At 42.6% G+C, this 22,141-nt stretch overlaps 1 protein-coding gene across 1 annotated transcript in view; it reads left to right on the top strand.

The window, feature by feature from the left end:
- The first annotated feature begins 3,633 nt into the window (after positions 1 to 3,633).
- The window catches only part of MBTPS1 (membrane bound transcription factor peptidase, site 1), a 73,614-nt gene continuing 55,106 nt past the window's right edge, over positions 3,634 to 22,141 (top strand). The window contains exon 1 of the mRNA XM_043985008.1: positions 3,634 to 3,799. The gene's annotated coding sequence lies outside the window, so the exon portion shown is untranslated. The remainder of the gene's footprint in view (positions 3,800 to 22,141) is intronic.

Raw genomic sequence — 22,141 nt, 5'->3', positions numbered from 1 at the left:
CCACCTTCCACACAACCATTTATGATTTTCCTAAAGTTCTAGTTTGACAGTGTCAGTACCGGTAAACAAATTCCATTAGTTTTTTATTGCCTCTATAGTGAAATAGAAACTCTTCCATTTAAAGCTTTTCACAAGTTGCCCCCAGCCTTTCTAGCCTCATTATGCCTTACTCTCCTGAACTCTATAGAGTCCAAGCAAACTGGTTTTCTTGCTGTTCCTCATATACAACACTGGTCCTCAGTGTTAGTGTCCTCCTGCTGGCGCTTTCTCCTGTATGTATCTTATTTGTACGTAGTCTTCAGCATTAGATTGTGAAGTCCTTGAGGGCTGGGACTGTTGGTCCCTTCTTTGTATCCCTAGCCCTTAGCACTGTGCTTGACACATAGTAGGCACTATATGAATACTATCATGCAGGCAGATGAAGCTACAACAGAGTGATGGGGTGTGTATATGAGAAACATGTCTGGGGCAGGCTTGGGTCAAGCTCTAAAATGGATGATTAACCCACATCCTGTCTCAGACTCTGGTCCGGAGTGGACTTTACTAGCCATGGAGAGGACCAGCTGCGAGGCACCCCAGGATATCTGGGGTGGAGAACCCAGTTCTAGTATGACCTCTGACATTTATGTAGCTCCATGATCTCCAGGCAACTCACTTAACCTCTGTTTTTGCTCAGTTTCCTCATCTGTAACATGGGGTTAATAATAGTGCCTGCCTCCCAGGCTTGTGAGGATCAAATGAGATATTTATAAAGTGCTTTGCAAGTACTCTTTATAAGAGGACAAATAGAAGGTAGAGTCTGTCTTGTTGAGAAGGGCTACATCTTCATCTGAGACTGATATATAACAAAAATGGGTAGGGGTTTTGAAATGTTAGGGTGGGAAGAAGAGGGAGCTGAGGTTTACAAGGCCCTTTTTTTTTTCCTTAGTGAAGTAGGGCAAAGGGTGAACAGAGGTGAGAAGAGCATTAAAACAGCTGCTGAGGACAGTGAAACAATAAGGGAGGAATGGAAGAATGACCTTGCAGTAGTTGAGATGACAGTTTCCAATGAGTTCTGCCAGCTCCCTGCAACGGAAATGAAGAGAAGCAGAGGAAGCTGATGGTGGAAGAATCTAGAGCTGGGGTTTGGCAAGGCATGGGCACCCACGGACAAGCCGATAAAGGAGCTGACAGCAGGGCATATAGCGTTACACCAACCTGGCTAATCTAAGGTCAGGATTGGGAAGGGGGAAAGTTATTAAGATTTCAGAAGAGTTTCAGGAGTGCTCAAATGTCACCTCCTGCAAGAGTCTTTTCCCAGTCCTCCACCGTGCTAGTGCCTTCTCTCTGAGATCACCTTCCATTGACAATGGCTGCTGGACATAATTGTCTGCATGCCTCCTACATTAGACTGCATCTCCTTGAGGGCTGGGACCCAGGTCTTTGCCTGTCCTTGTACCCCTAGTCTAGCCCTTAGCGTCGTACCTGGCTCATAGTAACTGATAAGAGGGAATGTGCAAGAATCTTTGGATTCCAGAGTGTGAAAAGAAAAGAAACCCTGGTTGAAATAAGTGGCTAGCAAAGGAACCCATCTCGGTGTCAGGAAAACCCCAGTTCTAATACTGACCCCTGACGCGTAAGTAGCTGCTTGACTCCCAGGCAGTGCTTTGTAAGCACTCTACAAGGGCCAGCTACTTTTAAACAGATGGTGGCAGGGAAAGAGGAAGAGGCTGCCCAATTCCTGCAGCCTGTGAATTAAAGTGAGGTAGCCTAGAAGCCTAAATCAGCAACCTGCCCCTTCCCCATCCCCAACAATCTCAATCTCAATCTTTCTTTCTCTCTCTCTCTGTCTTACCTGTCTGTCTCTGTCACCTTTCTCTTTCTTCCTCCCCTTCCCCCTGTTCTTCACTTTGCAGTTACTGTCACCAGGTCTCAGTCTTCTCACCGGTGACAATTCTTCTGAAGCCCCTTCTCAGGGAAAAGAGGCCAGTGTAAAATATGGGCATGCTTAAAAATAAACCTCAATGGGGGCAGCTACATGGCGCAGTGGTTAAAGCACAGGCCCTGGATTCAGGAGTACCTGAGTTCAAATCTGGCCTCAGACACTTGACACTTACTAGCTGTGTGACCATAGGCAAGTCACTTAACCCCCATTGCCTAAAAAAAAAAAAATACAAACCTCAATGGACACCTGTATCCAAAGGTAGGGATCCCTATTAGGATCTGATTCAGGCTGCCAAATTAAGACACAGACAGGCTACTGCTTATGTGCTTGCTCTTGAAAAATAGAATGTTTTGGTGGAGTAGGAAATAGTCCTGGACTTGGCAGTCAGAAAAACCTGGGTTCTAATCCCAGTTCCCTCTCTCATGGGCTGCTTAACTGAGCTCATGTCTAAGCCTCGAGTTTTCTTATCTGTAAATGGGAATAAGGCTCCTTTGTAATCCATCAATATTTATTAAGCACTTTCTTTGTGCAGGCCCTGGGCAAAGCTAGGGGGATACAAAAACATGGACAAGACTGTCCGGGTGCTCAAGGGGCTCACAATCTTGATGGGGGAGACAAGAGCAACAACCTATATATACAGGGTAAATAGGAAATAATTAAAAGAGGGAGAGCACTAGAATTAAGTCTTCTGTAGAAGGTGGGATTTTAGTTGGCACTTTAAAGGCTAATAGTCCTAAGCAGAGGGGAGAGAGCATTGCAGTCGTGGTGGGTGGCCAGAGAAAATTCCCAGAACCTGAATGCTTAGGTTCTTAAAAGCTCTGAATAATTCAGCATCTGTGAAGTTTAGAGGGGTAGGATGGGGGAAGGTTCCCAACCTTTTCTTGAAATATCTTTGATAACTATTTCACTCTAATTGGCTTCTTTTGTAATCACACGTGTTTTATGCTTTAAAAAAAATTATTATGAGAATGGCTCCACAGGCTTCACCATTGGCCAAAGGGGTCAGACATCAAGGTTGATCGTCACAGAAAGTTAAAGAGGCGCTGGTCTGAAGGAATCACGCACTTAACGCCGAAGAGTTCTGCAAATATGTTTGTGATTGATGGCTGACACAGCAGATTATTGGAAATATAATAAAATTAGGATTGTGGGAGAAGCTCCAAGTTAATTCATTGGGCTTAATTTTCCTGGGCTAACAATAATAATGGCTAGCATTGCTACAGCACTTTAAGGTTTGCAAAGCGCTTTATATATATTATCTCGTGGGTTTTTATAGAAAGTGTCGGTTATTGGTGATGAATATAAGTATTATTATTATTATGGATTCAAATTCGCTTCATTCTTTCAACCCAAATCCCTTAATTAGGCTTCCACCGTAGGCATGGCACTGCATAATGAATGAATGCACAGACGAAAAAAGTTCGAACGAGACCCGGTAGTGTAGGACTTTGAGGCCGGTAAGAGCAAAACCAAACCTCAGTCTGGCTGACCCGGAGCCAGCCTGTGCGAGCTCCGCCCACGGCTTGGTTTTTGAATCCTCTCCTCCAGGGCTGAGATGCTAAGCATCGCGAGACCTTCCCTACTCCAGGGACTTCGCTTTGGCCCTCGGCTCTCACGCACCGGACGCCGCACGCTAGGCGGAGTCAGGCCCACGCCGCTCGCTCTGCCGGCTGTCTCCCGGCTGTCTCCCAGCTTTCCCGGTCGTGCCGTGCTTCTCGCGAGACTTGGTAGTAAACAGTTTCTTCCCCCCGCCCCCCCCATGGAGGACGGAGGTGTGTGCGCCGTCGCCGCCACCACCAGTGCCGCCGTTCCGTTACCCCGGGGACTGGGGGACGGGGCTTAAAGGGGCCGCTCCGCCGCCGGCCAGAGGAGCAGGTACGTCCAGCCTCCCTGGCCTCGGACCCCGGAGCCTACGGCCCCTGCGGGCCTCCCTGCTGTGGCTCCTCGGGGGCTCCGGCGGCCGAGGCCCGCGTGGTCCTGGCTGGAGCGGCCCGGGCCCGGGCCCGGGCCCCAGCTATGGGGGAGGCCGAGAAGGACCCCTCCTCACCGTCAGGGCGGGCTGAGGCCGCCGTTAGGCGGAGCCAAGGGAGAGCCGAGCCGTGGGTGGGGGGTGCGGAGGGGTGCTGCGGCCGGGCGGGGAGAAGGGAGGCCCCCGGCATGGTCAGGGACCGGCCTCCGACCCCGTCCAGCCGGGTGACCTGAGCTAGCGCCTGACCTCTGTGGCCTCGGCTACCTAATTTGTAAAATGGGACCATCATAGCGCCTGCCTCCCCGCCTCCCGAGGACCCAAGGAGGCTCTTTGTAAGGGCTTGGATGACCTCGAAGCGCCCGGCCGTCGATGTTATTGTTATTAATACCTCGCCAGCCGTGTGGCCCCGGGCCAGGCCCTTACTCCCAGGGGCCCACCAGGGCCAGTCGCGGCCGTGGGGTGGAGGATCTCGTGAGATAGCCCCGAAGCACGAGTTCTTGCTTAACCTCTCGTTAGGCATCAGGAAGACCACAGTCTCCCTTGATGGGCAGGGCAGGTGACCGCCCCGTGCCTCAGTTTCCTCCCCTGTGAAATAGGGATCTAATGGCCCCTTCCCTCCCACGGTCGTCTGGAGGATGCAATGAGTGAAAAGCGTAAAATGCTTTTTTAGGAAGCCTTTGTGACTGCAAAAAAGTGTTTGCAAACCTTTCAGCGCTGGATAAAGCGCCCGCTGTTCATTGATTTCTGTGTCGGGGACCCTTTTGGCCGGTGCTCACACACCTGGCCCTCAGCTCTGGGTGTTTTCTCTAGCCGTGCCCCACGCCTGCCAGTCTCCTCTCTCCCTCCTCATCTCTGCCGGGGTGCAGCCACGGGGGTTCTCTCCCATCTCCTGTGTCTGTCTCGTTAGTACCTGCTGGTTTGTGGGCGCTCACCCCGGCAGGCCGAGCTCCTGGAGGGCAGGGGCCAATTTTGGCCTCTCTGTGTCCCCAGGGCTTAGGTCGGCACCGAGGGACTTAATGCGGATCCTGACTTGAAATAGGGGCCGAATGCTAGCCCCTTTCCCCCAGGCTTAATGGAGCAGCCACACCGGCCTGGCCCCCTCTGCCCCCTCACTCCTGGAGCTGAGCCCTGTCGAGGTACAGAACTTTTGGCACCCTGCGTTCCCAGGTTGCTTCTCCTCCGAACCTTGGGGCATCGAGAAACATGGAGGGACTGGGGTCCTGAGTGAGAGCCCGAAGGACTGGGAATTAGCCTTCTGTTGTTCATTCAGCCCGTCCTTATGTTGGTAGGGTTCTTAGGGTCTTGGTCTGTGGAGCCTGCGGAAATTGGTTTATCTCTGACAGTTAAGTTCTGTTGGAGAAGTTTGAGAGGCCCAGAGAAAGGTCACATGGTCTGGAAATGTCCGGACTGGATCCATCCATCCACCCATCTATCTATCTACATATACATACAAACACATACATATATACACACACATAAACCCACATATACATCCACCCATATAAATCTCTTGTGTGCAGAGCATTGTACTGTGTTGGTTTAGAGAAGATACTGCACAAATAACTAGAATTTATGATACATGCATTAAAGAGCTGAAAGACAAAGTGTTTTTTGAGGCCCAAGGGAGAAGGCCCATTGGGTCTTTCCTTTTCCTCACTTACAGAGGAAATAGCATTAAGCTGAATTATCTTTATGTCTCCTGTAGCACCTAGTCCAGAGTCTTGAACACAGTAGTGTCCTTTAAACTTTGAAATTGTCATGTCCCCTCTGAGGCCCAGTCTGCTTCTGGTAGTCTGGTATTGAGAAGTCAGCTCATACACATCCTGGATAAAAGGACATTGTTTTGAAGACACATGATGGAGGCAATACCATGTAACTTTGTGAGCCTGACTTTCAGTTGTGTTGATGGGATTCTTGAAAATCAATCAGTAAATATTTATTAAATCTCTAACGAGTGCCAGGAGCCAAACAGAGGCAAAAGGCTATTCCTAACCTGAAGGACTTAATCTAATGGGGGAGACGACATGCAACATTTAAAGCAAGCTATATACAGGGTAAGGAGGAAGTGATTAGCAGAGGGAAGGCACTGGAATTAAGACAAGTTGGGGAACGTGTCCTGTGGAAGGTGGGATTTTAGTTGGGACTTAAAGGAAACCAGGAGGGTCAGAGAGGAGGGATAGTGTTTCAGGTATGGGGACCATCCAGAGAGAAGGCCCAGAGCCAGAGATGGAGAGTCTTGCTTGTGGAAGTACCAGGAGTCCAGTGCCACTGGATTGAAGAGTAGGTTAGGGTGTAAAGTGTAGGAGGGGGCTCGGTCCTGCAGGGCCTTGAAAGCCAAGCCAAGCGTTTTGTTCTTGCTCCCAGAGGCAACAGGAAGCTACATGGAGTTTACTGAGTATGGGGGTGGGGGGAGGGGAGCTCACTTTAGTGCCTGAATGGAGGATGGAATGGAGTGGAGAGAGACTTGAGGCAGGTGGACCGCTAGCAGGCCATTCCCTTAGTCCAGGTGTGAGATGATGTAGGGCCTAAACCAGGATGGTGGCAGTGTCTGAGGAGAGAAGGGCTCGTATTTAAGAGATGTTGCAAAAGTGAAAACGACAAGTCCTTGGCAACAGATGGGATTGGTGGGGTGGGGGAGGTTTGGGATGAGAGTTAGTGAGGTGTAGGGGATGACATCTAGGTTGTGGGTCTGAGGGACTGGGAGGATGGTGTTGCCCTCTGATAAAAGGAAAGGTAGGAGAGGGGTGGGGTTTGAGGGGAAAGATAATGAGTTCTGTATTAGACATGTTTGGTTTAAGATGTCTACTGGACATCTAGTAAAAGAGACTTGAGGTTAATAAACATGGAGTAACTAGAATAACAAACTCTGGCCCTTGACCTTAGGGGAAAAAACAAAAGTGATAACTCTGTAGGTGTGTTACCTGTCAGGTTGTGGTATCAGATTTGAAGAGTTATTTCAGTTGTACTCTGTTCATTATTATTTGACATAGTAACTCTCTTTTCCAAGTGAATAAAAAAGTTTTTTTTAGTTCTTTGTCTTAAATTTCAGATTCAGAATGAGATCCTGGAGTCTCAAAATCTAGTTGTACTTAAACATGGGTCATTAGGTTACTATGCCTATATTTACATCCACTTAAGTTTAGTAAGGGCAGCCAGGAGGCAAAGTGGATAGAGTGCCAGACCTGGAGTCAGGAAGACTCCTTTTCCCGAGATCAAATCTAGCCTCAGACACTTACTAGTTATGTGACTCTGGACAAGTCACTTTACCCTGTCTGCCTCAATTTCCTCATCTGTCAGAAGAGCTGGAGAAGGATATGGCAAACTGAACTGCTCCAGGATCTTTGGGGAGAAAGCCCCAAACGGTGTCAGAAAGGGTCGGATATAACTGAACAACATGATAAACAGTTTGATAAACATTCTTGCGTGCTTGCCAAGTTCAGGGTTTTCTGTACCAGGAGAGAGGTACCAAGGCATAATGCATCTGTTTCCTCAAAGACCTTGCAATTTAATGGGGAGATAAGGCCGGTGCACAAATAAACTCTAATGCAGAATAGTGTATGAATATAAAAGGGGTAAAAACCTGAAGATTAGGTTTGACAAAATACTGTTGATTAGTATCTTGCTACTTGAGTTGTTAGGCTCCCTGAAGTTTCTTGTCCCTGCTTTCTACACAGTCTCAATAAGTTAAACATTTGCTTTTATTTTAAATGACACTTCCAAACTACATCAATCTCAACTTTGACAGTAATTGCTTACTTTGGCCCCAAGTGTCCATTAGTGTCTCCATTCCTGTTAATGGGTGCGGGTTAGACAACAAAGGTGGAGAGGGGCATTGTTTACAGAACGGCCCAGGAAAAATGTCTGTATCTTTACTGGGGATTATTTTATCCGGCTAAAATCAATTTTATTTGGGAGAAACTGGGGGTACTAACTGGCCGTGCTGATCACTGAACCTGAGAGGATGGACTTGCCTTGGATTGGCAATGGGGAAGAGGGCCAATGCTGAAATCAGTTTTATCCGCTTTATAGTTTTGTTGAGGGAAATGGTGTTGAACTCAAATAGAAGCCAGAACCGCATGACTTAACCTCAAATTAACATTATCTTGTTCTGAATTTTTATTTAGTTTGTTAAACATTTCCCAGTTACATTTTAATCTAGTTCAGGTGAGGAGTTTGACACCTCTGGTCTAGAACATTCTTAACCTCAATCCTTCATCCTTAAAAAATGTGAATAATAGTTCTTTAACTACCTACTTCTTGTTTTATGCCAAAGAGCTAGAAACTTTCCCAGGGTGTATAAATGAAGAGTGGGCTCAAACACGGTTTCTGCCTTCAGATTCAGTTTTCTTTGCACTTTATCATCTTACCATACAAGGAGGTAGTGATAAAGGATGCTGCAAATAGATTTCATCTGTGTGATCCAGGCTGTTTTCAGCATTCTGTTTTAGCCTTTTGAGTTTCCCTGAATTATGTTTGGCAATTGCCTTTTGCCCTTTAACCTGGTATTTAAGTGTTCCACAGTCTGGCTCCAGCCTGTCCTTCCAGTCTCATTTTATATTATTACCCCTTCTGTCTTCTTGTTCTCCTCAACTCCTGCTCTCATGCTAGGAGACATGCTCTCATGTATGTCCATATGCATGTTCTCTCAGACTTTAACCTCTGAATTCCTCAGTCTTCTGAATACCTTAACTTTCTCCTACATAAACTCTAACCATACACAGGGATAGTCACATTCAGGATCTCACCATTAACCATTAAGTAGTCTATTTCCATGAATAAAAAATTCTGGCATTCCTTTATCTGACTAACATGCTCTGATTCCATGCTTTAACTCTTAAACCTACCATCTAATCAATTCACATTCTTCTATTTGCAGTCTTGTCCCTGTAGTTAGCCAATTCAACTCCATACTATTACCTAATCTTGAATCTCGTCTTGTCTCTGGTCATCCCTTACCAAAACCCAGGCCCAGATTATTCCCACCATCCATCTCTGTTCCTAGTCACATGCTGCTAAATAGATCTGGAGAGGGTCACAGTTGTGCTGAATGGGTCCATTATAATAGTTTCCATTATTGCTTTTTGTCCCCAAGGAGTTTAAATAGGTTTTTTTTCCCAGGGCAATGGGGATTAAGTGACTTTCCCAGGGTCACACAGCTAGTGTCAAGTATCTGAGGCCAGATTTGAACTCAGGTACTCCTGAATCCAGGGCCGGTGCTTTATCCACTGTGCCACCTAGCTGCCCCCCATTATTACTTTTTTAAAATTAAATTTTACTTTTTTCCACATCAGCCCAAATCTGCCTTTACACTCCTATCTTCCTTCAGCTGTCTCCCTTCATACCTTCCATTGAGAAAGAAAGGAAAACAAACCTCATTACAACCATGTATAGTCAAGCAAAACAGATTTCTTCCTTGGCTATATTTTTAAAAAGCTCATTTTGCACTCCTGAATTATTTCTGACACTTTGAGTTTCATTATGAGTCCTTTGTAATTGTGGTTGGTCAGTACAGTGTTGTCGTCATTATATAGATTGTCATGTTCTGTTCACTTCATTCTGTATCAGTTCATGCATGTCTTTCCAGGTTTCTCTGAAACCATCCCCTTCATTTCACGCAGAATAATAATATTCTATTACACTTATATATCATTTGTTCAGCCATTCCCCAGTTATTAGATATCTTCTCTTACCACCACAAAAAGAGGTGCTTATACATCTTTTTTTAAGAGTTTGTTTTGCTTAGAACTAATCCCTCCTTTGGTCTAGCCATACCAGATTTCAAACTGTATTATAAAATAGTAATTATCTAAACAATCTTGTACTGACTAAGAAATAGAGTGGTGGATCAATGGAATAGATTAGATACAAAAGACAGTATTAAATGACTATAGTAATCTTGTAATTGATAAACTCAAAGATCCAAGCTTTTGGGACAAAAACTCATTTGACAGAACATAGTGGGAACACTGGGAAAACAGTATGGCAGAAATGATATAGACCAACATCTCAAGTCATATACCAAGAGATGGTTAAAATGGGTACATGACTTATACATGAAGAATGATACTTAGGAGAACATGGAATAGTTTCTCTTGTCAGATTGCTGGATAAGGGAAGAATTTAAGATGAAACAAAATATAGAGAGTATTACAAAATGTAAAATAGGTAAGTTTCATTATATAAAATTAAAAAGGTTTTGTACAAATAAAACCAAATGCAACCAAAATTAAAAGAAAAGCAGGAAATGGGGTGGGAGGGGGAATTTTGTAACAAGTATCTGTGATAAAGGCTTCATTTCTCAAATACATAGAGAACTGAGTCAAATTTGTAAAAATACAAGTCATTCCCCAGTTGATAAATGGTCAATGGATTATGAACAAGCAGTTTTTCAGACAGATCAAAGCTATCTATGGTCATATGAAAAATGCTTGAAATCACTACTGATTAGAGAAATGCAAATTTAAATAACTCTAAGGTACCACCCTACACCTATCAGATTGGTCAATATGGGGAAAAAAGGAAAATGATGGATGTTGGAGGGGATGCTAATCCCCTGATGGTCGAGATGTGAACAGATCCAACCATCCTGGAGATCAATTTGGAACTATGCCCAAAGAACTATAAAACTTCATACCTTGGGGCAGAGCCAAGATGGCAGAGATAGCCAGCAAAACTGCATACCCTTTCATTCAGCAATACCACTGCTAAGTTTATATCCCAAAGATATTTTAAAAAGGGAAAAAAAGACCTATTTGTACAAAAAATATAGCAGCTCTTCTTGTGGTGGCTAAGAATTGGAAATCAAAGGAATGCCCATCAATTGGGATATGGCTAAAGAAACTGGTATGTGATTGTGATGGGATATTATTGTGCTATAAGAAACAACAAGCAGAATGATTTCAGAAAAACCTGGAAAGACTAACATGAACTGTTGCAAAGTGAAGTGAGCACAACCAGGAGAATGTTGTACACAGTGACAGCAACATTGTTCAATGAAGAACTGTGAATGACTTGGCTTTTCTCAGCAATACAGTGATCCAAGACAGTCACAAAGGACGAAAGATGAAGCATGCTGTCTGAAGAACTGATGTTGTTTGAATACAGACTTCAGCAACCATAAATGATATCTGATGTTCATAGCAAGCAGATGCACATCTGATTTCCACATATTAGAATATAAAGTTTATCCTTGTTTTGTTCCTTATGATTGTTTTCTAATTGTTTTTTGTTTGTTTCTCTTGACTCCTTTATTTACATGTAAGTGTTTCTGCATAGCTCTTTTCTTTTTGTTGGGAATACTTGGCAGTTCTCTTCCATTTTTTTCACTTTTAGGATTATTTTTTTTCCCCAGGGTAAGTTATTCTTAGTTTTAAGCCTCTAGCCTTTGCTTCTGGAATATCGAATTATAACTTCTCCAGTCTATTACAGTGGTGGCTGCTAAATCATGTATGACTCCTGACTGTGGCTTCTTGGTACTTGGAATGCTTTATTTTTGGCTGCTTGTAATATTTTGTCTTTGATCTGGAAACTCTGGCTTTGGCTACAATGTACCTGGGAGTTTTCATTTGGGGATTTCTCTCAGGAGGAGGTGACCAGCGGATTCTTTATATTTCTACTCTGAGTCCTTTGGTTCTACTCTGAGTCCTTATGGTTCTAAGAGGTCTGGTCAAGTTTTCTTTTATGATTTTTTTTCTTTTATGATTTCTTGAAATATATTGTGTAGGCTAAGTGGCACACTGAATAGAGCACTGGGCCTAGAGTCAGGAAGACCTGAGTTCAAATATGGCCTCAGTCATTTTATTACCTGTGTGACCCTGGGCAAATTGCTTCACCTCTGTGTGCCTCAGTTTCCTCACATGAGGATAAAAGCAACTTGCCTCCCAGGGTTGCTATGAGAAACAAATGACATAGTAATTATAAAGTGCTTGGCACATAGTATGGGCTACATAAATATATTATCAGGAGGAGTATTTTTAGTTTAGTTTTGTTTTTTGTCATTGCTTGTAGGTAATCCAATAACTTTCTCTCCTTAATCTATTTTTTTCAGGTCAGTTACATTCTTGCCATTTTTTTTTGAGCTTTTTTAAAAATTATTGTTTGTTTTCTCATAGAATCATTGCCTTCTATTTAGTCCATTAAATTTTCCAGGACTTTTTTGCTTGGGTAAGGTTTCGTAACTCTTTTGCCAAACTGTTAATTCCCTTTCCAAATTCTTTCTTCTGAAACTTTAATTTCTTTTGTACCTTTTTCCTCTAGCACTCTCATTTAATTTATGGAAGCATTTTAGAACTTTAAAAAAACACTTTTGCTTCATCTCCAGCAATTCTATTTTAACTTGTACCTAAGCTGTATTTTTCTTTGAGGCTTTGCTTGTAGATATTTCAGTTGTTTTCTTCTGGGTTTGTGTCTGGAGTGTCCCTGTTACTAGCATAGCTCTGTGGTAAAATTCTTCCTTAAAATATCAAGCATTATCTTATTCTAGGATGTTGGACAGCTCAGGCTTGAGACCTGTATGTTTCAGTGCTCTTAGAGTGGTGTAATCCAAGCCAGTGATCATTGCCCTCCTGCTCTGAACTCTGCAAGTTTGGGTTTTGTTCTTAGCAGCACACTTATGGGCTTGCCCATTTAAGGTTCCAGTAGACTGCTGCTGGATTCAGCCCCTCTCAGTCAGCTGGAAAGCTCTATGAGTTTGGTATGAAAGGCCTTATGGTTTTCCCTTTGTTATGTGATTCCTGCCCTGGTTTTTCCTCTACTGGCTTTGGACTGGTCTGGAAGCTGGAAGTGAGGCCCTGATCTGCTCTGGTCTTACACAGTTGCTGCTGGCTTCTTGAACTTGCTCCTTGCTTGGTACTTGGTACTTGGTACATCATAAATTCATATTATCCATCTTGAACTTCACTCTTCCCTTATTGCAGAGAAAATCCTTTTATTTCCCCTCTAATTGATTTCCCATTCAAAGAAACTCTTCTAAATCTTCCCTTTTCAAGATTTCCACATCTTTCCCTTTCTCCCTTTTAGCTAAGGACCATCGGCTTTGTGGATCCCAGGTTAAAGAACTCCTGACCTAGATTATTATTTTTTTTAAATTTCTTTTTTGAGGTTGAATTAAAATTTTTTTTTTCTTGCAACAAAGATTTTGTTTTTTCTAGTTACATTCAACATTCATTTTCACAAGATTTAGAGTTCTAAATTTTTCTCCCTCCCTTTCCCTCCTCCCTCCACAAGACAGCAACCAAGTTATATATGTACAATCCACAAGTGCTCTTTTTTAATCAGTTCTTTCTATGGGGGTGGATAGTCAGCTTCATCATTAGTCCCTTGGGATTGCCTTGACCTAGATTATTATTATTATTATTTTTTTTGGATGGGGCAATGAGGGTTAAGTGACTTGCCCAGGGTCACACAGCTAGTAAGTATCAAGTGGCTGAGTTCGGATTTGAACTCAGGTCCTCCTGAATGTAGGGCTGGCACTTTATCCACTGTGCCACCTAGCTGCCCCCTGACCTAGATTATTATAGTTAGCTTTCTAATTGGTCACTTTGCCCTCTGTCCCTAAAGTGATCTTCCTTCATTGTGGATCTTATCAGATGTCATTCCTTATTTCACTAAACTTCAGTGGCTCCCTGTTGTCTGTAGGATCAAATACAAAATTGTTTTAGCTTTTAAAGCTCTTCAGCACTTGTCCCCGATTTGCCCCAATTTGTCTTTCCAGCAGCATTATACATAATTCTCCTTCCTGGACTCAGATTCACCTCCTCTCTGCCCTGGCTGTCATCCCTCATGCCTGGAATGCACTCTATCCTTACACCGACCTCATAGAATTCCTCTCTTTATTCAAGACAATTCAGACACCCTCCTAACTCTGTAATTCCCTTCCTTACAAAGCTTCTTTGTAGTTGACTACTTTGTATTTATTTGTATCATATTTAGTCTGTCTGTACTTAAACATGTACTTGTCTCTCCTTAGAATGGAAGAATCTTAAGAGCTGGGATTGTTTCATTCTTTGTATTTATTAGTTGTGTGAAGATCAGGCAATAATCCTCTGTGTCTTGGCCTGTGAGGGAGATGTCATACTTTAACAAACTGGCTTCTGCTTCTGTGTCTAAAGAAATAACTCAGTAGAATCTTCCTAATTCACCATGAAGTTGGACATCTCATCGATGGGCATTTATTTGTGTTTCCCCTACTTTGCTGAATATAGTCTCGAATAATTTTCTTAAAGGGGGAATTTTAAAATGCATTAATACTAAATTATGTCCAGGAGTTTACATTCCTACGTGTACTGTTCTGTTATGTAAGCTATAAATCCTTTTTTCATTTCTCCTGCAAATCTGCCTTGATTACATTTAATTAGCTGGAAGGTAAGGTAAATGTTTGTTTCTGAGTGAATGAATGGATGAATGAAAAAGAATTCGTTAAGCCCTGTGGGACAAGTACTGTGCTATTTAATTTGTGATAGATTAATAATACATGTTTACCGACATAGCTGTACTAATGACATTTATGCCGTGAGGATAGCATATATGTAGGGAAATGGAACTTTTGATGAAGAGCTCAGTCCTAATAATAACACCCTGATCTGTTTTGGTGAACAAGAGATTTCATATTCACTAACTCCTGTTAGAAAGAATAACTAAAAATTTATGGGTTTTGAGGGAATTTTTCTTTGTTTTGGATGTAACAGGCAGTAACATAACCCCAAAGGGAGTATAATTTCTGATAATAGGTTCATCAAAAATTTTGTGGTACACTGTTAATTTTAATTTGACATTTTAAAGCTATGACCTATTTGTAGTCATCATTTTTCTTTTAAATATCTGATTTTTTTAAGTTATGTAATTTTATGTGATTAGTGGTTTTTTCCTATAAAAACATATCTCTGATTTTATGTTAGTCCATAAAAAGACAAGATTTGATTTCTAGAAATTTGCTTTTCAGTCTTTTGATGACATTGTGATTGCCTTTTGACAAGTCTAATTTTGTAGAAATAGAAACTTAGGGGGTATTATCAATCAGGGAATGGCTGAATAAGTTATAGTATGGCATGTAAATGTAATTTATTATTATATCATAAGAAATGATAAAAGGGATGAATTCAGAAAAACTTGGGAAGACTTGTGGGAACTGATGCAGAGTGAAATGAGCAGAACCAAGAGAACAGTTTAGTAATAACAAAGTAAAACAAGAGAAGGATTTCAGAACTCTGATTAATTCAGTGACTGACCATGATTCCAGAGGATTGTTGCTTAAACATGCTCCCCACCTTGTTGCAGAGGGGTGAAGGACTTAAAATGCAGAATAAGACATATATTTTCAGACATGATAATGTAAAATTTTATTTTTCTTGATTATGCATATTTGTTATAAGAACTTTATTTTTTTTCAGTCTTGCAAGGGAAGTACAAGAAAGGTAGATAGGATAGCTAGAAAAGAAGGTCAATGAAGCTTTTTTTTTTTAAGAAATGTACAGAAGAGAACAGAAGGAAGGAGGGAGAGAAATAGACAAGCAGAACAGCTTCAAGAGTTATAGGTTGAGAGGGGGTCTATTATATAAATTATAGATTTAATATATATTTAACTAGAAAAGCACACTGTATGTGAGATCTGCAGTGTGCAGTCCTTTTTTCTTCTATTGTTTTCATGGGCAGGAGCCTTTTATTTGGTGTAATGTTAAGTTTGGAATACAAAAAACCAAAAACCAAAGAGACTTTGAAAACAAAACTTAATAACATGAGGCAAGCCCAAATTTTGAAGGTAATTCCTGATTTTTTACTACAGCATATTATTAAAACACACAAGGAAGGTAACATTGATCATTTGTTTCTCTTTATGTTAAATATTTCATGAATCTGAGATTTCATTTGTATGGATTTATACTCTCTCCATCTAAACAGATTGGTAGCCCTTCTACACCTTAGTAAATGGTCTTAATCAAAGGTATTCTCTTGGGCAGCAAAACTTCTCATTAGTGAAACTGGATTAAAATGTAATTGGGGGAGGCAGCTAGGTGGTGCAGTGAATAAAGCACCTGCCCTGGATTCAGGAGAACCTGAGTTCAAATTTGGCCTCAGACACTTGACACTTAATAGCTGTGTGACCCTGGACAAGTCATTTAACATTCATTGCCCTGCCCCCCCCCCCAAAAAAAAAGTAATTGGGAATGTTTAGCAAAATGAACATACAATAAAATACAACACAATAATGTTAATTTGTGTTTTTCTAAGTCACCATATGGGCTATAAAGATCTGTTTCTATGTGAGTTTGACTCAATAATAATAATAATAATAATAGCACCATTTCTATAGCTCTGTAGGATTTTTCAAACAAGGTTCTTTAAATATATTTTCTCATTTGATCTTCACTTGTAAAGTGCTGTTCTCACTTTACAAATGAGGAAACTAGAGCTAAATAAGACAGATATGACTTGCCCAATATTACCTAGCTAGTAAGTATATGGGACAAGATTGAACTAGGATCTTCCTGACTTCAAGTCTAGCTCTCAGTTCACTATGCTCTCTAATTACTGGGTGTTTGTTTGTTTGTTTTGCAGGGCAATGAGGGTTAAGTGACTTGCCTAGGGTCACACAGCTAGTAAGTGTCAAGTGTCTGAGGCCGCATTTGAACTCAGGTACTCCTGAATCCAGGGCCGGTGCTCTATCCACTGCACCACCTAGCTGCCCCCCAGCCCTTTCACTTTTAATAAGGTGAAGGCTGACAGGGTTTACTTGAAGAATGAGGTAGTGATCCTCAAGTCAAACTGATGAGCTGAGGAGTTAGCACAACAGGGTGGTGTAAAGTGAAATATTTGTGCTTTGGGGCCCCATATATTGGTGAAGTCAAAGAGTAGGTATACCTTTATATTTTGTCACTTTTAATGCACCATATTATCTTTTGACAAAATAGTGAGCCAATACCAATTTCCTTAGATCATTGATTTGTGGGGCAGTTAATTGTGTATGTTCTGCTAAGAGACATTTTTGTTTCAAAGGATGTGAGAGAGAGAGAGAGAGAGAGAGAGAGAGTGTGTGTGTGTGTGTGTGTGTGTGTGTGTGTGTGAGCATGTGTGTATCCTATTTTCCTGCAAAAAATTGTTCCCATACCTCTTAAAGAATACTATACCAGGGATCTATCTTCTAGAATTTATTGTTTTACCATCTTGTGGAGTTATTAATTTCCAGTACTTAGCACACTGCCAGGTGCATAGTGGGCACTTAATGTTTATTGATTGATTTCTAATTGTTTCTTCTTTTCTTTGACTCAGACAAGGAGACTGACCCACATTTGATGACTTTCTCAAAAGAAGTTCCTTAAACTCAACCTCCCCTGTTGTACAACTTTTCCCCCCAAAGGGTATCCAATTTGTGTTTCTCCATGTTCTTATTTTGGCCTTGGGTAACCACAAAAACATAAGTTCCTATTCTCATCTTTCTCCCAATAATTATGGGCACTGACATCATTTGATATAGCCCAGCACAAGCAACAGCTGCTTCAAAGGATTGGTTCCTCAGACATGAGCAAGAATTCAGTGAGCCTCCCTAGACCATTATCAGATTCAGCCCATCTGAGCAAAACAGGAAAACACTTCCTGGTGCTTAATGTTTTCAAAAGGAACTACAGGTTCTTTATATTTTTAGTTAATCTCTTCTCATTTAGGAATCAGAAACCCACAGAAGTACTTTTCTGTTACATTAGAGACAATCTCAGGACAGGCAAGCAAGGGGTTCAGTAGATAGGGTATTGTGTGACTTAGAACATGGCTGTCCCAAGTGCCTTTTTAGCCCCCTCCCTCCCCCCAGTTTGGTTGGTTATTTAAGGATTTCCTTTCTTCTTTCTTTGAATACAGTATCCTTTATTTCCCTTTGAATGTTCTTAGTCCTCATCCTTCTGGACCTCTCTGCAGCCTTCGATGCTATGCATATCAGAAGTATTAAACAGTGGGCAGACTAACAGGCCAAATCAGAGTAAAATCCAATTGGGAAATATTTAGCAAAATAACAGTAGGACATCGATAACATTAATATGTGGTTTTCTAAGTCAGTATGCCTTACAAGGATTTGTAGGTACAGTTTAGTGGCTCTGTTTCTATTTGAGTTTACCATGACTGGTATAGATTAGCTGAACTGTGCAGCTAACTTTGGGTTCTGCTTGTGGGGCAGGCCTTTTGTCCTTTCCCAAGGCTTCAGTCTCTCCCTCCCTCCCTCTTCCTTACAGTGCCTACACAGGATAATTAGCTGCTGTTACTTTTAGGGTTAGGAGAGTTTGGGTAGAGGGAGGGATCCCTGCCCCTGGAATCTGAGGTGCATGGAGTTGGTTTTGAATAGGGATGCTAAGTAAGAGCAATGACATTGTTGTTAAGGGATTGTGTGTGTGTGTGTGTGTGTGTGTGTGTGTGTGTGTGTGTGTGTGTGTGTGTGTAAAAGTTCCCTTTCCAATTTTTCACAGCCAGATGCCCTGAAAAGGCAATTTATACTTTTTTGCCTCCAGTTCACATCCCAGCCCTGATCAGTGCAGGTACTGGCCTCATTATTCAGTTAAAATTGTTTTCTCCAAGGTCAACAGAGATCTCTTAATATCAAAACCATCGGGTCTTTTTTTCAGGCATTCTCCTTCTTGATGGGAGGGGATCCATGCTGGAGGAGCTGCCATACCTTCCTTTTTGTCCTTCCCCCTGCTCCCAAACCCCTTGGGTCCTGTGAAGCTGGAAGAGCAACGTCGTTGCTCAACAGGAGCCAGATGGGCTCCTACTCGACCCCACAGTCCTTTGAGCCTTATTTTCTCTGTCAGCAGTGCTGTCTGACTGCTGATAAGGCCCCGGCCTTCTCTAGAGTCCATGTATCAGTGAATTAACTTCCCGCCTTGTTTGTTCCATCATGCATTTATTTCAGTAATTATTTAGTAACGCCACCTATTGTTTGCCCTGCAGTGGGCACTGGGGAGATAAAAGCAGATAGGATTTACTCAAGGGACCTGCCCTCCTGGAACTAACACGAATTATCCTTTCTTCTCCCTAAGGCTGTAACTGGCCATCTCTGCTATCAGAAATGGTCTTGGCCCGTGTCTCCAAACTGCCCACTCAGGTCTGTTCAGAAACCAGACCTTGTTCCTGCACTACAGCAGCTCTCAGTCCTTAGGGGATTTTTTGGTGGCATGTGGCAGATAGCACCTATGGAGCCTGAGGTAGAATTGCGTTACCTCTCTCACTTTTCCTCTACCTCTCTTACTTTCTCTTCAAAGTCTTTTCTTGAGCGCTTCCAGGCATGAGACCCAATTCATATTTTTATTGACGCTTTGGATGTAGGAGCTTTGACTTTGTTATTATCTTCTTTTGAGGGTGTATTCTGATCTCCCTTGCCATCAAAGAAACTTTTTGATGGTCCCCTGCCACCTTTCCTCTGCCCTGCCATCTTGACCGCCTAATTTCATGGCTTTTAACTCCTTCTTCACGATGTAGCACTGCTTCCAGGATGCACTGTCCCAAGCTACAGGGGTCCCAGGTGGTAGGATTTAGGTTTGTTCTCAGCTTGGCTGACCTGTAAGTAACCATGGGCCTGCTTTCTCTTTACCCCATAAGCAGAAATCCTGATAGAAATCTGATTCTCTGTGACCTGAAAACTTGGCATGCCTGTGCCCCCTCCCCCCCCGGGGCCTCTGCCACTCAAGTTGCTTCCTGGGCAACATGCTATGCCTCTGCTCCCACAGAGACCCTCACTATTTCCCCCCAGGCAATCGCTGGACCCCCTTACCAGTCAGTGAGCTGCGTTTCAGAAGAAGCTCCTGATGTGAAGGTTACGAGCTCTGGAGGCATGGTCTTCCCAGGCTCCGTGCCCCATATAGCAGCCAATTCCTGCCACCTATTTAAGCCATCTTTGGCGGAAATAGTCTCACTTTGTTCTTTTGTGGGTTTTGCCTGCTCCCGAAGTTGTCTTATGGCATTTTTTTTTTATTGAGGTACTGTGGACAGATTTGTAAGGAGAGTCATAGCCTTTCCTCCACCATCTGGCTCCCCCCCACCCAACCCCCTCCGCCCCGCCCGTAGACTTGCAAAGTAGGTCTGAGTTTGCCTTACTGTTCCTCACTTGCCTTTCTGAGTGTCTTCTTCCTTAATATCCTACTAATAACCCCTTGTAGCTCAGACTTTGAAACTCAGTGCCCTGTGGTTGTTTAGAGCCTGATAACTTAGGGCCCCAACCTGGCCTCTCCCCTGCAGACCTGGGGGGCTCAACATTGTCTCCTGTTCTCCGTGGTTGATCTTAGTATCTGTACAGTCTGATTAAAGGAGTTTTTACTCAGTGTGGAGAATTTGAACTGCCCAAACTTCAGAGTATCTGGAATCTGTGTGATTTAGGGCAAGGTGAGAAGTTTGTTCTAAGTGATCTTGAAGCCTGATAGCTATGAATTTTTTAGACTGTCAGTTGTGAAATTCAACAAATACTTATGGCCTTGATCTTTAAAAGAGGAGCTTGTTCACCCTTAATGAATCACTGTACTTATGGAAGAGAATTTTGAGCCAGGGACCTGTTTTGTTGACTTTGCCTCTTCACAGTTCTGCAGAAGGAGAGAGGAGAGAGGAAGGGAGTAGGGATGGAGAACAAGCGCGTAAGGAAGCATAGAAGGAAAGAGGGAGGGAGGAAGGAAAGGCCCTGCTTTACTTTGTGCCAGGGGACAGGGCCCGCCCAGTTTTGATGCATCATTTCTCCATAGATTCTGCTTGGATTGGACTAGGTGTAAAACTTGGATCCTTGTGGGCCCAAATGACTTAAGCCAGACACTAAAATTAGCATCATCTGTGTTGTTATTGGTATGTTTGTTTATGGTTTAAACATTTGGGGTTAAGTGGCCTGTGGGCTAGGAGTTTGACACCACTGGACTAGGCAACCTCATAGTATTTGTGATTCTCAAAGGTATTGACCTGTACTAGAAAATGATCTTAATTCTCTTTTCTTTCACACTCTTCTAAACTGATGCCCTTTTCAAATATAGCTAAATTGATGAGTGTGTCAATAGAGTGTGTGTAATCCTTGGGGGGGGGGCAGGCCAATGGGGTTAAATGACTTGCCCAGGGTCACATAGCTAGTAAAGTGTCAAGTGTCTGAGGCTGAATTTGAACTCCGGTCACCAGGGCCAGTGCTTTATCCACTGCGCCACCTAGCTGCCCCCCTGTCAATATATATTTTAACATTGTCTCAAGTCTTTGTTTCCATGTTTCTTCAGCATCTCCTCATTACTTGTGTCCATTTTGTCATTTTATATTTGCTTGTAAGGTTAGACGCTTGATGATCTCGTGATCTCATCCAGCATTTTATGTTCTACAGTCTATCTTATAACTTTAGGTTTGTAGTTTCAAGGGCTTTTTTCCTCCACTAGGTATTTTTCCTCCATTTTAAGATATACTATTACAGGTGGGTCGTAGATGCCTTTGGCTCATTTCTGTTATTTCAGAAGCCAATGTCTCGTATTGCTATATTTTTCATTGCAAAAGTAAAATAGGGGCACCCCCCCAAGTATTTTCTTGGGATAACATTTCTCTTGAGACAATTTTGGTTGGAGCCCATACGTTTCTCATATAGTTTCACTCACAAAACACATATATAGCAATATTTTCAACCAATAATTTATGGTATGGGGTTTTGTGGTTTTGTGGGGTTTCTTTTGGCAGTGCACGTGAGGGTTAAGTGACTAGCTCAGGGTCACACAGCTAGTGTCAAAGTGTCTGATGTCGGATTTGAACTCAGGTCTCCTGAATCCAGGGCCTGCGCATTATCACTTCGCTACCTAGTGCCCTGATGTAAGGGTTTTTATATCCTTCTTTTCTTGATTTTTAGACACGGTCTTCTTTAATTCGAACCCAAATGGCCCTATGTGACAGTGCACATGACTTTCTGCACCCATGTTCCCCTTCTCTTCTGCCAAAGAAGAGGAAAGTATATTCCATCATCTTAAGCAACAAATTTATATGTATTTGTATGTTCCTTATAAACATTCTCTGAACTTGTCTTCCCAGCACCCAGCACAGTAAGTACCTGGTGACAGTAGGTGTTTTATTGAGGATATAGACTGGTTTGCCTCTTGCTTTACTTCCTCAGTAGATGCAGCTTACCTAATTATCCAGCATGGCTTGTGCTGTTGCCTGAAATTTCCTCATACTTGAAACTTAATGTAATTAAAAAGAAATCTTCCAAAGCTCTTGCCTGTCCACTTTCTATCTTAAAGACTTAGCTCAGATGCCATAGCAGTTCCCATTTCCCC

This window comes from Dromiciops gliroides, chromosome 2, assembly GCF_019393635.1.
Source record: "Dromiciops gliroides isolate mDroGli1 chromosome 2, mDroGli1.pri, whole genome shotgun sequence".
Lineage (NCBI taxonomy): Eukaryota > Metazoa > Chordata > Mammalia > Microbiotheria > Microbiotheriidae > Dromiciops > Dromiciops gliroides.
Note: the sequence above shows the minus strand (reverse complement) of the source record. Positions and strands in the feature narration are given on the sequence as shown.